This window comes from Leptonychotes weddellii, chromosome 3 (genome assembly GCF_054177405.1).
Source record: "Leptonychotes weddellii isolate Sample4059 chromosome 3, ASM5417740v2, whole genome shotgun sequence".
NCBI classification, from domain to species: domain Eukaryota; kingdom Metazoa; phylum Chordata; class Mammalia; order Carnivora; family Phocidae; genus Leptonychotes; species Leptonychotes weddellii.
Window position 1 is genome coordinate 149,849,196 of NC_138371.1, and position 16,495 is coordinate 149,865,690.

The 16,495-nt window shown below is 38.3% G+C and overlaps 1 long non-coding RNA gene across 3 annotated transcripts in view; it reads right to left on the minus strand.

Moving 5' to 3' along the window:
• Window positions 1-941: 941 nt before the first annotated feature.
• Window positions 942-16,495, minus strand: part of LOC145720676 (uncharacterized) — a 142,072-nt gene continuing 126,518 nt past the window's right edge. For all 3 annotated transcript variants that reach the window (XR_014143843.1, XR_014143842.1, XR_014143841.1), the window contains 3 exons: window positions 3,222-3,497; window positions 2,610-2,665; window positions 942-953 (listed from right to left, as the gene is read on the minus strand). This is a non-coding gene — a long non-coding RNA (uncharacterized LOC145720676). The remainder of the gene's footprint in view (window positions 954-2,609; window positions 2,666-3,221; window positions 3,498-16,495) is intronic.

Consider the following 16,495-nt stretch of genomic DNA (forward strand, 5'->3'; position numbering starts at 1 on the left):
ATGCACTTTAGTTGAGGTAGCAGTGCAGTTATGAATATTCCAAAGAGTGTAGAAATCACTGATTTGATGTCGGGATGATGGCTGGGTACATGTACGACTCTTGACTGAATGCTGCCACTGTATGGCAGCTATTAGTAATTAAACATACAGTGAAGGGGCACCTGGGGGGCTCAATGGGTTAAACGTCTGCCTTTGGCTCAGGTCATGATCTCAGGGGCCTGGGATTGAGCCTGCTCAGCGGGAGGCCTGCTTCTCCCTCTGCCTCTGCCATTCCCCTCCTTGTGCTCTCTGGCTCTCTCTGTCAAATAAATAAAATCTTTAAAAAGATTAATTAAAAATAACAGTGAATATGTAAGAAGACTTAAAGAAAGCAATGAAGCCAAGTCATCATTCCTTCAACCAAAGCCAGAAGGGGAACAGGATACGCTCAACCCCTCCCCTTCAGCATTCCCCCCCGCCTTTCCCACTACCTGGAGCGCAGGAAGAGCTGGGTATTGGTGTGTCTCCTGGGCAGCAGCCCATGGGAGCCCCTCTCCAAGATCCGTAATCTGAAAGCAGCCACGCTGACTCGTCTACCTGCTCTCCCCACTCAAGTGATTGAGCTGGATTTTCTAGGTCTCCAGAAACTGCCATGCATACACACAGCTGAGAAGGAACAGGGACCCACCCATTCACCTGAACATTAAGCCAAACGTGAACATTTGACCGTGTACAGCTTGCCAGGAAGCTGAGGGCCAATTTGGATGCTCAGTGATTTATAACCGCTTTACTGGCCCTCCTGTTTGGTAACTTTGGTCTTTCTCCATTCTCTCCAAGGTCCTCACTTTCTATTGATAACCTTACCTCATATGAGTTCTTGGTTTCAAGCAGCTCAAAAATAGTCTCAGGTGCCACCGTTCATTCAGTAAACACATTTTGCAAAGTAGTTTTGTGCCATGCACACTGTGCCAGGCCTGGGGAGAAGTAACAGAGAGAGACATGAAGATCCCAGCACTCGAGGAGGTTTACCCCTGGGTCACCAACAGCCCTGTTGGAACCCTGGGTCTTTTGTGCTTTGTCTTCTCTACAGACCTGCCATCCCCTGAGGATGTTGTGGATTTGCTGCCTGACTTAGAATCCTCCTGTCCTTCCTGCCACCCCTTTTCCGCCTCAAGAAGGGGAGACTGCTGCTGAGTCCTGCCAAAATTTCTTCTTGTCACGATGTTCATTAAAAAGATATTAAGTCCAAGACTCAATTCCCGCTCCTTCAAAGCCTAGAGCATAACAAAGAGCTTATTCCACAGAAATTAAAAGCACAGAAGTTACAAAAGTACTAAGTTCAGATTTTTAATGTTTCCTAGATCAATGAAAGTAAGATGCTCTCCCCATGGAAATTAATTCAATTTTAATTCTATTTGTATTAATAGTTATTTTTCTCAGGGAAGGAGGATAACACTTCTGGAGGAGAAGGCCCTAAAAACCATCTCCCTTTCCCCCGCTCCTTGACCCCACCAGAAGGTACTGAGTTAATCTCTGCTGATGAAATGTAAAATTCCTTTAGCTTGCCCTGACTCTGCTAACCAGGGGACAAGCCCCTGTACTGGGTATAACACGATGTACCTCTCCTTCCTAACATATCACAGCTGATATTTAGCTTTTTATTGTGTGAGTCTTTCATTAATGTCTGCTTCCCCTCCTAATCTGTAAGTACCATGAGGCCAGGGACTGCATTTTTTTCTTTTTCTTTCCTTTTTTTTTCTTTTCTTCCCCCTAATCATTACATCTCCAGTGCCACGTACAGGGATGGTACATATTAGATGCTTATTAAATTATCCAGCAATTATCCATATATGAATTAACCAATTAATGTCCATGTCTCCACCTTGGGGATAGATTAGATGGCCAATAGCTGCACAGGTACAGAAAGCAAGGAAACCCACATGCATTCTTTAGAGTGTGCAGAATACTGGATATACTAAGTGTTCAATTAATGTTTAATGAGCGATTGAAAGATTCATTGATTAATTGATTGGTTAACCTGGGGGCTTGTGAGGAGAAAATCACAACCTCCAAAAACCTCCTATGATATTTAGTTCCAGGAAATAAAGGCCTGGACTTGTTGGTCTCAGCAACTTTCTCTGAATTTGAAGCAACTTTCAATCCCTGAGATCCCGGGGAGAAGATGAAGCCCTGGGACCCAGAGAGGAGAGGCTCCAGGGCTAGGGTAAGCCCAGTGCTTCTGCATTACACGGGAGAGTCCTAACCTCTTTTAGCTCATCCTCAGAACTTCTCTAAACCTCCAGGACCAGCCTGGATTTAGGAGATAATGTGTAACCTTGGAAAGTCATGTCACTCCTAGATATTAAAAGTCCTGCAGGTACCTCAAATCACCAACCAAATGTCAATTCACTAGCTAAATTGCCCAGTCCCATGTAGTAATCAGGACCGTGATCTTGAGTTAGAGTTTAAAATTTTCTTCCCTGCTGCATATGGGCTCTTGGTCTTCCTATTCTCTTTCTCCTAACTGAAACTGATTGCACACAGGATCCCTGCCCCCTTCAAATGGGGTGTGTAGCTCTCCCTCCCTCACTCTCCCTCCTCACTTCTTCTTCTCCCTCTCTCTTACTTACCTCCTCCCCTGTTTCTTCTCTCTCTCTCTCTTGCTTATCTCCTCCACTTGCCAGACCTGTTTTTGAAAGAAAGAAGACATGAATGGGGACAGGATAGTTATTATTTGACTGGCACCACCAATGATGTCTTCTCAATGTCTAAGTTGGAGAAATGTTTAAAAAGGACTTTTTCCGATGGCGGTATTTGTACACAGTCTATGGAACTCCCAAGCATCGGGTACCTCTCCTGAAGTTCTTTTGACAAGAACAATGTGTTCTACTCGTCCAACCGCTGTGCTCTCTCAGTCCCCAGTGTCCTGGGAGGTATGCACCAAACAGACTTCCTCTGTTGGAATCCCATTGCCTTTCCATAGAGGTCCTTGAGCAGAATTTTCTAAACTTTATGGTATGGACATTTGCAAGCATTCCCAAAGTAAAAAGAATGAGACAATGAACCCCCATGTACCAGTCATCTAGCCTCAACAATTATCAGCACATTTCAACCCACCCCTGGGGGTATTTTAAAGCAATTCTCAGATTATCTGTATTCACTGAGTAGAATTTAAAATGGTCCTAGGCCAGTTTTTTTCTCCCATGTGACCCTCATCTTGCCCAAAGGAAACATTCATTTACCTGTGTCCTGACCAACTTTGGGGGGCAGATCTGCTCTGCCCAGCGGTCATGTTCCTTCACTCTGCTGCCAAAACAATGTAGGAATCCATCTCTGCTGCCATCTGAACTTCCAAGGCAGTATGTCAAAGTGCATACCCAACTACAAAGAACTATGCAGTAAGTGTTGTGGATAAACCTAAGGAAGCCCTTTTTCCCAGGCTTTGGCATAGGAAATAGCCACCATCATCTATGTCCCTCTCCTCTACAGTGGACAGGATGCACAGAGCGGCACTCTCTCTAAAAAAAAAAAAAAAAAAAAAAAAAAAAGAAAGTCACAAATAGCTCTATCTCTACTCTCTCAATAATTTTATATCTTCAATGGATAGGGTAGTTCAAGAGACTTCTAATCAATTTTCTGATGTCTCCTTGGTAAAGTCTGCATATGGTCCAACACATCCAACAGGATGCAGCAATTACTGTAACTCAGTATCCTGCCCACAACTTCAATATTCTGATTTCACTCACTTTCAAAGGAGTTTCACACAGTACATGCCTAGTTGTATTTGTTCAATGATGTCAAAGCTACTACAACTTTCTCTTCTAGTACTTTTATTATCCTAAATTGCACATATTTGTAAATTTTTCTCCTTATACCTACAACCAAGTCCCTGTATTCTGACACTCATCTGTCAGCGGTGAACTGTTATTGGTTTCCCATTTAATTCTGTTAGTATTCTCACTTCTGAAACTAAACTATGATCATCTGCAGAAAGGGCTATGCTCATTGACATTAAATATGATTAGTTTCTGAGAATGTGATTAGTTACAATTATATTCTATTGCCACCAGTCCACTGAGATTTTCAACTTATTAACTCATGATACAGCTAAAACTAAATCATTGTATGATAATGAATAAATTCACATGCCATTGGTTAATTTCCTTCATGTATAGAGAAACATAATATGCAGATGCGGGAGGCATAAAACATCCTCTTAGCCTTGGCCTATGTTTTACCTCCATACAAATTTAGACTAAGGTGGCTAGTCATTGAAGCCATTTTTTTTTTCCCACAAGCAACATTGTCAAAGTTCTGCCAGCGACTTGAGGAGAGATTTGGCCAATCACTTTCTCCTTGCCAAAGATTTTCTGATCTACACAAGGTGATAGGCTCCCCCAGACCAGAAGCAGTGCTTACTTTGCTCCCTTCTATCCCATCAGCCTAGCTTAGTGCCCAATACTTGATAAATCCTCAGCAAATACGTGTTGGATGAATGTGTATATTGAATAATCAGGACATGTGGGATTTAATCATAATGAAAGTTAATTTTATCTCCTACTAGCCCTTTAAAATATATGCTGCAAAGAAAGATTTTTCCCCTCTTTTGGATAAAAGCTTGGGCAGTTCCATGACTATGCTCGTCACATGAGGTAATTCAAAGATCTATACTGATTTTAAGTCACCAAAGGTGCTCTCAGCTCTACCCTTTGAATGTGTAATCCCATGTAGCTGTCAAAATTTCCATCTTTATCTCAAGTTATATCTTCATTTGAGACCTGCAGAGGGAAGAAAGCTGGGACAGGTAAGGCATGTGGTCAGCTTTTTAAACTCTCTTTGCTTGTCCTTTCCCACTTTGTTACCCAAGACTTCTAACTAGCAGAAAGGAAGGAGAGACTTGGTGCAATGAAGTTCTTATTTTGCAAGCCAAAAACTGGGAGACAACACATACAACCGACAAAGGATTCATATCCAAATACATTCTTTTTTTGATTCCTGGGAAGGGAATAATGAGCAAAAGACTAACAGTTACTAGAAAAATGAGGACTAAACAAGAATAGTCATCTTGGCAGAAGTGAAACATAGATGGCCAATAATCATATAAAAAGAGAATGAAAACTGGTATAACCACTTTAGAAAATAATTCAGCATGGCCTGTTAAATTAGAAGACTCATATACAGTATGACTATCAACTGAATTCCTAGACAAATACTCTGGAGAAACCCTCGCATATGTGCATCAGAAGACATACAAAAATATTCAATACAACGATATATGGAGCAGCAAAAACGTGAAAAATCCAAATGCCTATTGATAATAGAAGGGATTGATTGTCATATATTAATACCACACATAATATTAATAAAATACTATGCAGTGAAATGAAAAACTACAATTAAGAGCATTATAATGGATGGATCTCAAAAGCTTAATGTTGAGTTCAAAAATAAAACAACACAATAAATGTATAGAAATACCTACACATAGAGTAAAATCATGAAGAAAAACAAGGGAGTGTTAAGTATACAATTTAGGATAATGGTTCACTCAGAGAGGGAAGAAGAGAGACATTCCAAAAGAGCAAACAAGAGCTTCAAGATATTGGTATTGTCCTATTTGGTAAACTGGGTTGGGGAGTATGTGGATGTTCCTCTTCTTAATTCTTTTAAACTATATATACATATTATTTATAATCTTTTGCATATATGTTATATTTATAAATTTTTTAAGTTAAAAAAAGTAAAACAAGGAAAGGAAATAATCTAAATAATCCAGATTGATCAAGTTTACTGAATCAATAATGATTTAGTTCTCCACTTTTACAAGTGTAAGCACAAATTCTCAAGTAAGCTCAAGGGAGATCATTTTGTCCAAGACTTAGATATTTATGAAGTACATGACCCTCTGGGTCATATAACACAGAAAGAAACTATGCAGAGTCCTCATCAGGATTTTTTGTGAACACTTCAGTGGAAAAAATCTACCATCTTACTATGAGTTAAATGGAGTCACTCTCTACCTCTGTTCAAAGTCAGTGCTCCTTTATGACTAATGGCCTGTGGTCAACAGAAGAGCATAACCTTTGGCAACAGGCAGGATTTTTACTCCTACTTCTGCTACAGACTTACATGACCTTGGGCAAGTACCTCTATCTCTCTGTGTCTCTTTTCCTTCATCTGTAAAATGGGAGTAATGCCTAAATTGCAGGATTGGGAAGGTTAAGTGGCACAGTGCATATATGGCAGAAAGTGCCAAATGCTTGTTAGGTACAAAGAACTGACAGCTGTTACCATCATCATTACTTCCAGTATCAATCATCACACACTATCACGTGATTGGCAGAGAGAAAGAAGCAGATGTATCTAGTAAGTAATTTTCATAAACATGGTTTTTTTTAAAGATTTATTTATTTATTTGAGAGCGAGAGAGCATGAGAAGGGGGAGGGGTCAGAGGGAGAAGCAGACTCCCCGCCGAGCAGGGAGCCCGATGCGGGACTCGATCCCGGGACTCCAGGATCATGACCTGAGCCGAAGGCAGTTGCTTAACCAACTGAGCCACCCAGGCGCCCTCATAAACATGTTTTAACATGAACTTGAAGGGCTGCTCAGAGCATCTTTGTAGTTCTGTAAATTTTAAAAACCTATATAATATATAGACATACATATACTGAATAACTAATTACTAATGCAGACTCTATAAAAATCCTGCTATATTTATATGTTCATACCCTGAGTACCTGAACTAATAAAATGGTATTAATGGCTATTTAGATAAATTCACAATTCTAAATTAGACCTTTAATTTCTGTGATAAAAAAGAAAGTGGCTTGTACAATTTCCCATTTTTATTTTCCTACATGGAATACAGTAGCTCTAACATAATGTATGACTTAGTGAATATTTCCAGGACTGCTAATATTTTATCTAATATTATATCTTGTGTTTTCTGATCTCTGACCTTCGTTGATACTCCCAGAACCCTCATGAGCAATGCTCACTATGATAACCCTTGGTAGAAGAAGCAGGATTAAATCGAAGTTAAATCATACATGGCTAGAATCTTTCAAAGAGGCCTCTCAGGGTCAGTAGTGATTTTTTCCATGTATATTTCTCCTCTTAAAGAATGTTTCTTAAATATTTGATTCATCAGGACTAAAATATATGTTTTATTTTGAAATAGATCACTAGTAAACACTGTAAAATAGGAATATGACCCTAAATTCTTCTTAGTTTTTTTTTTATTTCCACATTTTTCATTATATCAATATATATTCTTACATCCACTGGGGAACAACAAAACAGAATAACAAGAGCACACACACAAAAAAGAGACAATACAGCTTTAAAAGATGACAAAGATAATTTATTGACAGAAGAAATAGAAAAACATTATTTTTTAAATTAAACTGAATCGTTGCCTTAATATTTACAAAAGGTGATGAGCATTTGAAACCAAAAATGGATATACTTTCCTCAAGGGAGGAAAAAGAAATATTAGAGAGAATCAGAATCAGGTGAAGACCAGATTATGAAGAATTATAACACATTAGGAGCAAACACAGGACAGTTATGATGGAAATGGTAAATGGGAGAAAGGACTTAAACAGTCAATGGAAGCAAATAAGGAAAAGACATTACTTCACAAGAAGAAACTTCACTATCTTAGCACAAAGAAGGCCATAAAATCACTTGGGTAAACTTTAATTTAGAAGAAAGAGCAACTAGAATTGTTACTCAGTGATAACTTTAAAATACTAAATGTACCAACTTTCCTGCATCCACTACCCAAATCAAATGATTGAGTAGGTCTCATAATATAGGATCTCCCACTTATCTGCCAATGGGAAAGTGGCCTCAGATTCCAACTCACGGCAAAATATTCCTATACCCCAAGTCTCCATTCTTTCTCCCACCTCCACTACCTATCTGTGACCCATTTTCCTCTTCAATACCCATACACTGCTTCTAAAATACAAATTCAATCCTAAGAGTCTCCTGCTTATAATTCTTTGCTGGTTCTCTATTGCCTACAGGTAAAGTCCAGGTAAAGCCAAATTACCCAATTCAAGATTCTCCTTGATTCTGTCTCTGTCTTTCCACTCTCCAGTGTTTTTGCTTCTGCAATGGCCCTTGGCCCTCCAGCTAGACTGAAACACTGGCAGCCCTTAAATGCACAGACCTGCCTATTGGCTGCCTTTGCACCTGCTTTTCAGTGTACCTGGAATGCCTTTCCTTCCCTTGTCCACCTGAGAATCTTCTCACCCTTCATGACCCAGAATCCTCTGAAAGACAGAGAGCTTGTTTCCCTCTTCTTTTTATGTCCCAGGACACAGCACAGTGCCTGGCACAGAAATATGGTTCTGTAAATGCACATTAGATGCATACCATTAGGTAATGTTCAAAGGTTTTATGAACAGGTTTCTCATTGTCAGCTGCCACTTCAGTTCAGAGTAATTTTGTTTTCCTTTTCCTAAGCAACTGGGATGTCATAGCTTTAGGCATCCTACCACAAACATTTCAAAACTGAGAAAGTGACAATGAATAATGGGTTGATGTGGGGGCGGGGGAGGGAGATAACAGTAAATGAGAAATGGCTGCCTCTTACTAGTTACAGGATTTGGCTCAAATTACTTAAAATTTCTCAACCTCAGTGTCCTTATCAGCAAAATGGTGGTATTCTCAGAGGGAACTGTTATGATTACAAAATGTGATTGTGAAACTGCTTGTTTGCTTCTTTGCTTGCTTGTTTGTTTCTAAAGACCTCACCTCTCCTCTACTACTGATTAATTCTGGCCAATGAGTTCCCTCATTTGTGGCCTATTTTTATCCCTTCAAATAGGTCAGGGTTATTATATTATCCTCCCCAGGATTTTGGTATTGCAGTAGCCCTTGAGATCAGAGTCATAGGTAACTGGTAGCATTAAAAGGTTAAGAATTTGTTCTTCATCAAACAGTGAGACAGTAATGGCACTACAAATAGAACCACATTTTTTATATTCTCATTTCCTTCCATGGAAACGAGGATACTTCTCATTTGCTAATGAACTACACGAAGGTCATAGCCATCGTCATGTTGAAATAGACACTCATCAGGTAATGTACTACAGAAGTGTTTATAGGTGAAATAATTATTCAATCAATCAACTCGCTATTAAGTGAGTGCCTACTCTGCACAAGGCATGTTGCTAAATCATGTGGCAGGCACAAAGAAGTATAGGACACATTCCCCCATCTCAGAGCCCACAATAAATAACATACACTTTGAAAAAACAAACAATTCTCTCTCATAATACAGTACTGAAAGGATAGCTAAATAGAATTTACCCATAAAAACATAAATGTTTTTGCCAGATGTGGTATATCATTATATTCAATCATCCAGCCTCAAAGAAAGTTTTGTCGGAATGGCTTAAAATCATATACGGTAAAAAAAAAAAATAAAAAAAAGGGGGCGCCTGGGTGGCTCAGTTGGTTAAGCAACTGCCTTCGGCTCAGGTCATGATCCTGGAGTCCCGGGATCGAGTCCCACATCGGGCTCCCTGCTCAGCAGGGAGTCTGCCTCTCCCTCTGACCCTCCTCCCACTGATGCTCTCTGTCTCTCATTCTCTCTCTCTCAAATAAATAAAAAAAATCTTTAAAAAAAAAAAATCATATAAGGTAGGTCTAAGCTCAAATCTTCAGCCTGGATTTATTCACTCATTTACACCTTTATTCATTCATTCATTCATTCAACTGTAATGGAATGGCGAAATATTTATTGACAGAATTCCAGGAAGTCATAAAAAGTCATACCTACATGGATGTTGAACATGACAGGGAGAGTTGTGAGTTGGGGATTCAAGACACTATAGCCTAAGAGGGAAAACAGAAAGAAAAAGGATGGGAGATGGTGAGGGAGTAGCATGGTCCTCCCTAGAAGTCCTCAAGACGTCAGCGAAATTGACAAACTCATGATATCGTAAGTGAGCTAGGAGTTTTTGAGCGAAAAAAGCTGAAGATAGGACTTACGGTTAACCAAGATGGCAAGCTACAATGCTGAAGCAGAGAGAAGGGACCATGAGTAAATACTGCTAGAATTAGAAGGAAATGGAGGAGGAATGCTAGACCTCCAAAGACAATGGATGGCCAAAGGACAGTGAAGCCTTAAGACATCTAGGTTATATGTCAAATATTTATTAAGCACCTGCTATGTGCCAGTCACTGTGCTCAGAGCCGGGAATACAAGGATAAACAGTCCCTGATTTTACAATGGTTACAAACTAGTTGGAGGCACAGAGAATGGAACAAATGGTTACACTATGGTGTGTAAGGGTGTTAGACTAGCACTATGGTCTAAATGCTTGTGTCCCCCGCACCCCAAACTCATATGTTGAAATCCTAACTCCCAAGGTGACAGTATCAGGAGGTGGGGCCTTGGGAGGTAATTAGGTCATGAAGCCCTCATGAATGATCAGATTAGTGCCCTTATAAAAGAGATCCCACAAAGTTCCGCAGCCCCTTCAGCTACATGAAGACATGGAAAGACAGCCATCTATGAACCAGGAAGCCCTCACCAGACACCAAATCTGCCAATACATGATCTTGGACGTCCTATTCTCCAAAACTATGAGAAATAAATGTTGTTTATAAGCCACCCACTCTAGGGTATTTTGTTACAGGAGCCCAGATGGACTAAGACAAATAGAGACAGTGTGCGGTGTACATGAACATAAAGGAGAAATGACCTAGTCCTTACTAGATGCTATCTAAAGAGAACAGGCTCTGGAGGGAGTGAGAGAGACCTACATTGAAATTCTAACTCCTCCACATACAGGCTCCATCTCTTTGGGAAAATCATTGAAACTCTTTAAGCCTCAGATTCTTCAAGTGTGAGAATGGGAAGCCCCCACAGACTTGTAGTGAAGATGAAGAGGGATGATGTATTCGAAGCATTTATCATAGTGCCTGGCACTTGGTAAGTATACATTAACTGTTTGCTATCATTACCATTGCCTTCATTGATATTATTGTTGGTATTGCTTTTGTTAAGCAGAGACCTGAAGGATAAAGAACAGTAAGCTAGTCTACAAACAGGAAGAAACTATTCCAGTTAGGAATTCCAGTATGCAAAGACACAGAACCAAAAAAGAGCATGGTGTGCTCAAGTAACTAAATTATTCATTAGGGCTGGAGTAAAAAGTTGGAGGGTTGAGACAAAATGATTCTAAAGTATCAAGACTGAACCATCAGATTTGCATTTTCAAAAATGTGTCTCATTACAAAAGGGAGGTCCTGTTAATGCTTTCCAAAACTAGAGAGGTATCACCAAAGGTGGAGAGTGATGGACTGCTTTAAAAAATATTTTAGAACTTGGGAATTAAGAGGTGGGGTGGGGAGAGAGAGTGGAATGGTCAAGGATAAGTCCAGATTTCTGGCTTGAACAAGGATAGTAGCATCATTCTTTGAGAGAGGAAGAGAATCTCAGAAGAACATCTTAGGAGAGATGGTGGATTCATTCTGGTTGTATTGTAACGGAGGAGCCTGTGGGATCTCCAGGTGGGAACATATAGTAGGCAGTTCAGATATATAGGCCAGAAGCTCAGAAGAAAGAGCTATTTGAGAGTCATCAGCAAATAGATGATAATTAAAGCCAAGAGAGTGTTTGAAACCACCCAGAGAATACGTGCAGAGCAGGAAAAGCATCCAAAGTAGACATTGAAAAATAACACCATTTAAGAAACAGGTAGATTTTTTTTAAAAAAAAGAGTAAGGATTATGTGAAGGAAGACACTCTCTAGAATACCATAATATGAGAAGAGTAACTTTCTTTCATACACAAACCACATCTTAAAAGTAAATAAAGAGTACTCTTTCTGATAACTTTATGGAAAGTTTCCACCACCTTATTTACTTGTTAGTATTTACAGAGTGTGTATCATATGCCAAACACTTCACTAAATACCTTATGTAGACCTTTTCATTTGATCCTTATTGTTGGAAAAATGAAGAAACTTAGTAAATTGCCACAACTAGTAAGAATTAGAGCTCAAATCCAAACCCAGGAATCTGACTCTAGAGGCCACACCCTTAACACCTATGTAATTCAATAATTGTCAATGTTAGGGTTGAATGGGACCTCACAAGTCATCTGGCTCAAATCTCCAAGTCAAAGGAATGTCCCCTCTGCAATAAATTCAGATAATTCAATGGATGATAAACACAATACCTCAAAAGACATCTCATTTGCTGTTAAAGAAATCTGGTTTCCATGAAGGAATAATAATTTTAGATCCTTTGCCAAAATGGCAATAAATGTACTTCCTACAATTTGACTTCTAGGGCCTTAAAGTAAAGAAATTGGATCCCAAAAATTATAGGTGGGGAATTTTTGAAGTATGTCCATATTCAAGCAATCAAAGAAGCCCAACTGAAAGAACTCTGGACTGACAAATGTAGATTGAACAAAAATTCTTTTTAAAAGGGCTATTCTGAAGATTATGATCCTGACTTTGGAGGAAGTGTTGTGAATGACAGTGGAAGGAATCACATGTAAAATTCCTTAAATAAAAATGTGCTGACTTAAAAAAAAAAAAGAAATCAAGTTTCTTTGTCTAGAGACAAAATTGCCCTCCATCTAGCTTCTATTTTTTGGAACGGAGAACAAAGGAAATTCAGTACGAAAAATGAGGAAAACAATCATGAAAGTCACTAACAGGAATCAAAGCTTGATAAAACAGTACAAAATAGAAAATACAGATAAAAATTTGGCTTCGGATACAAGTAAAAATTCTAAATAAAATACTAACTAACTGAATCCATAACAACTATGACAAGTAGGGTTAAGTCCAGGAATACATAAATGATTCAACAACATAATCACATCAAAAAATTAAATAAGAAGACCCATATGATTATATCGACAGATGTTGAATAAACACTTGAAAAATCAGCAATTATTTCATTAATAATTTTAAATATAAAGGAAATAGAAGGACATCACTTAAATGTGATACACACTACTGTAAAACCATACAAAAATCATAGTAGTTACATGTTTAAATCATTTTACCAAAATTAACAATAAGACAGAGATAATACCAACTTCTACCAAATTTCACATTGTTTAGAAGATTTTTCACTTACTCAAAAAGATTAAAAATACCAATTAGTATAAATATTAAAAAGTAAACAACAAGAATTTATTTACTGGACCCATGAAACTATAGTATCAAGCTATATAATAAGAGAATTTGGGAAGCTGTCTTTATGCAGGATAAATACACCAAAATCTGTAGCTTTTGTCTATACTTCTAAAACTATAAAATGTATTAAAAACATATGCACCACAATGTTCATAGCAGCAATGTCCGCAATAGCCAAACTGTGGAAAGAGCCGAGATGCCCTTCAACAGACGAATGGATAAAGAAGATGTGGTCCATATATACAATGGAATATTACTCAGCCATCAGAAAGGATGAATACCCAACTTTTGCATCAACATGGGACGAGGAGATTATGCTAAGTGAAAGAAGTCAAGCAGAGAAAGTCAATTATCATATCGTTTCACTTATTTGTGGAACATAAGGAATAGCATGGAGAACATTAGGAGAAGGAAGGGAAAAATGAAGGGGGGGGAATCAGAGGGAGAGATGAACCACGAGAGAGTATGGATTCTGAGCAACAAACTGGGGGTTTTAGAGGGGAGAGGGGTGGGGGGAGGGGTTAGCCTGGTGATGGGTATTAAGGAGGGCACGTACTGCATGGAGCACTGGGTGTTATATGAAAACAATGAATCATGGAACACTACATCAAAAACTAATGATGTAATGTATGGTGACTAACATAACATAATAAAATAAAATTAAAAAAACATAATTTGCTTATATCTTTTTTTGTAATTATATGACAAGAGATATCATAAACAAAAAGCCAAAAGATAGACTAGAGAAAAAGACTTGCAATGAATAAGAGAGATAAAGGGAACAGTGGGCATGGATCATTTGTGGCGCCCAAGCCCTTTTGCATATTTACCCTACATTTGATATTTACCACATTCTGAAGCTGCCTTCAGAAACCCTACTTTCCCAGCCCCATTGCAGATGGGCCACAACTGTGTCACCTGGTGCAGCTGCATGAGTCTTAAGACCCCAAACTAAACCACCTAAGAGAACAGGCTCTGAGAGTTTAAATGATTTTTCTGGAGATGGCTGCAGCAGAGGCCACAGCTGTCGTAGTGAATGTTCTCCTCAGGCCAGTTCTTTAATGCCTATATGCTGGTTGTTCCTGGGAACTCAGGCTCCAGCCTGTTTCTCAAGCCCTTGCCCTGATGCTGGGAGCTTACTCAACATCCTTCAACAAATTGCTGACTGCCTAAAAACCAGTTTCCTTTGTTACCAGCTGAAGGCTCTAACCAATGCAAAGGGTTAATATCCCTGATACAGGAAAAAGTTTCTACAAATTGATTTTTTTTAAAAAAAGACAACTCAGGGATAAATGGGCAAAGAACATAAATAGGAAACTTGTATAAATAAATAGAACATAAAGAGATGCTTATCCTCATGAATAGCGAGGAAATTCAAATTTAAACAATGATAGACACCACCTTTTTACCCATTATATTGGCAAAAATCACAAAGAATAATAGGATCCTGTGTTGATGAAATCACCATCATACCTTGCTGTTAAATATTTCCATAACCGCGAAACAATCTGGTCATTGCTCTATAAGTTTCCTAGACTTAGACCCAAACATCTTTATTCAGGGGAATTTATTCTTTAGAAATAAAAGCTGTAGCATATAGGACATCTGTAGAAAGATGTTTGTTGCAAGATTTTCTTGTAATGTCACAAAGCAACTAGATTGCCCACCATTTATATATATCTTCTTTATCCCAGCTTGTCTATCCATTCATCCATCAATGGACATTTGGGTTGCTTCCATATCTTGGCTATTGTAAATAATGCTGTAATAAGTAAAGGAGTGCATACATCTTTTCAAATTAGTGTTTTAGTCTTCTTTGGGTAAATACCTAGTAATGGTATATTAGATCATTTGGTATTTCTGTTTTTAATTTTTTGAGGAATCTCCATACTATTTTGCATAGTGGCTGTTCCCATTTACATTCCTACTAACAGTGCATGAGGGTGGAAACGAGGAGCTTATTAACCTTTGCTTTCTATTTGTCTCTGCTTTGTTAGATATGTTATAAAAATCAGATAATGCTTTTGTAATTTTTTTTTAATTTTTTAAAATCTAGAAAAGTGAAAAGGAAAGGGGAAGAAGCAAGGAAGCAAGAAAGGATGGAAGGGGGGATAGAAGGACGGAAGGTGAAAGGAAGGATTCTAAACAGAAGACAGACCTCCACATCAACGTTACTTTGTCTGCATAGCCTTTCCTAACCCATGTGGACCAGGTAACTCCCCTATGTGTTTCTATAACACTCTGTACTCACCACTTCTTGTATCAAGTAGAACATTATATAAGAAGTACTTGCCCACTTCTCTATATTCCCTTGAATGCATGGAACATTAACCTTATGCACCCCCACATCCCCTGTACTAAGCACAGTTCCCATCACAAAATAAATGCTGAATTATTTTTAGGAGAGTGGATAACATATTTAAAATACTAGAGGCAAACAATAAACAGCCAATAAATGTTCATCACCCTTTTTTCTCTAAGTGGACTTTCATATTTATAAAGACTGCTATTTTTATAAGATACAATATTTTTCTTGCTCAAGATAACTTTTGTTTATCCTTCAAAATTATCTGAATGAAAATAACATAATTATTTATTTAAAACAAAATGCTATGAGGCTAATCAAAGCATCTGAATCAAATTATATTCAAATGGACAAAAACTTATTTATTCTATTTTCCAGGTGATTAGAAAGAATGCAATGAGTAGAACAGAATTTGGCTTCTTATAGGCACTCAATGAGTGTTTAATCTAAATCTAAAACCACAGCAGATTGCACGTGTAGTTTAGCTTGAGCAACGCACACAATGGACACACTCTGGGGGTCTCCTGGTTAGGGTTGGCAATGTTAATGCAGCATAAATAGTGCTCAAACACTAAAGGGATGTCAGAGAAGTTGAGAACTTTTAAAAACCAAAAGAATTTCTATGACTTTTGAAGGTAATTAAAACAATAAAATTCTCCAAGTATGGATTTTAAAGTTCTGTAGAAAATTCTATAGAGTAAATTGCAGAGAGGAGGCAAATCTAACAGTTCCCTTACCAGAGGAACTTTATCTCCTGCACTGAAATGAGCTGCTGGTGAACAAAAGAAATTAAAACAAATCTGCTTTTGAAAGAACATAAGCCTAACAATTAATAACATAAAATAACAATAATAGTAATAATAATATGAACTATAATTTAAAGACACCAAGATTTTAAGAAGATACCAAGTGCTTTGCAAGCCTTCAAACCAATGTGATCCTAGTACAAGCTGCCTTTGAAACTCATGCCTTATGAGTGAGGAATGAATGCAGGGATTCAGTTCCACAGGAAATAGCAGGTAGGTGAGT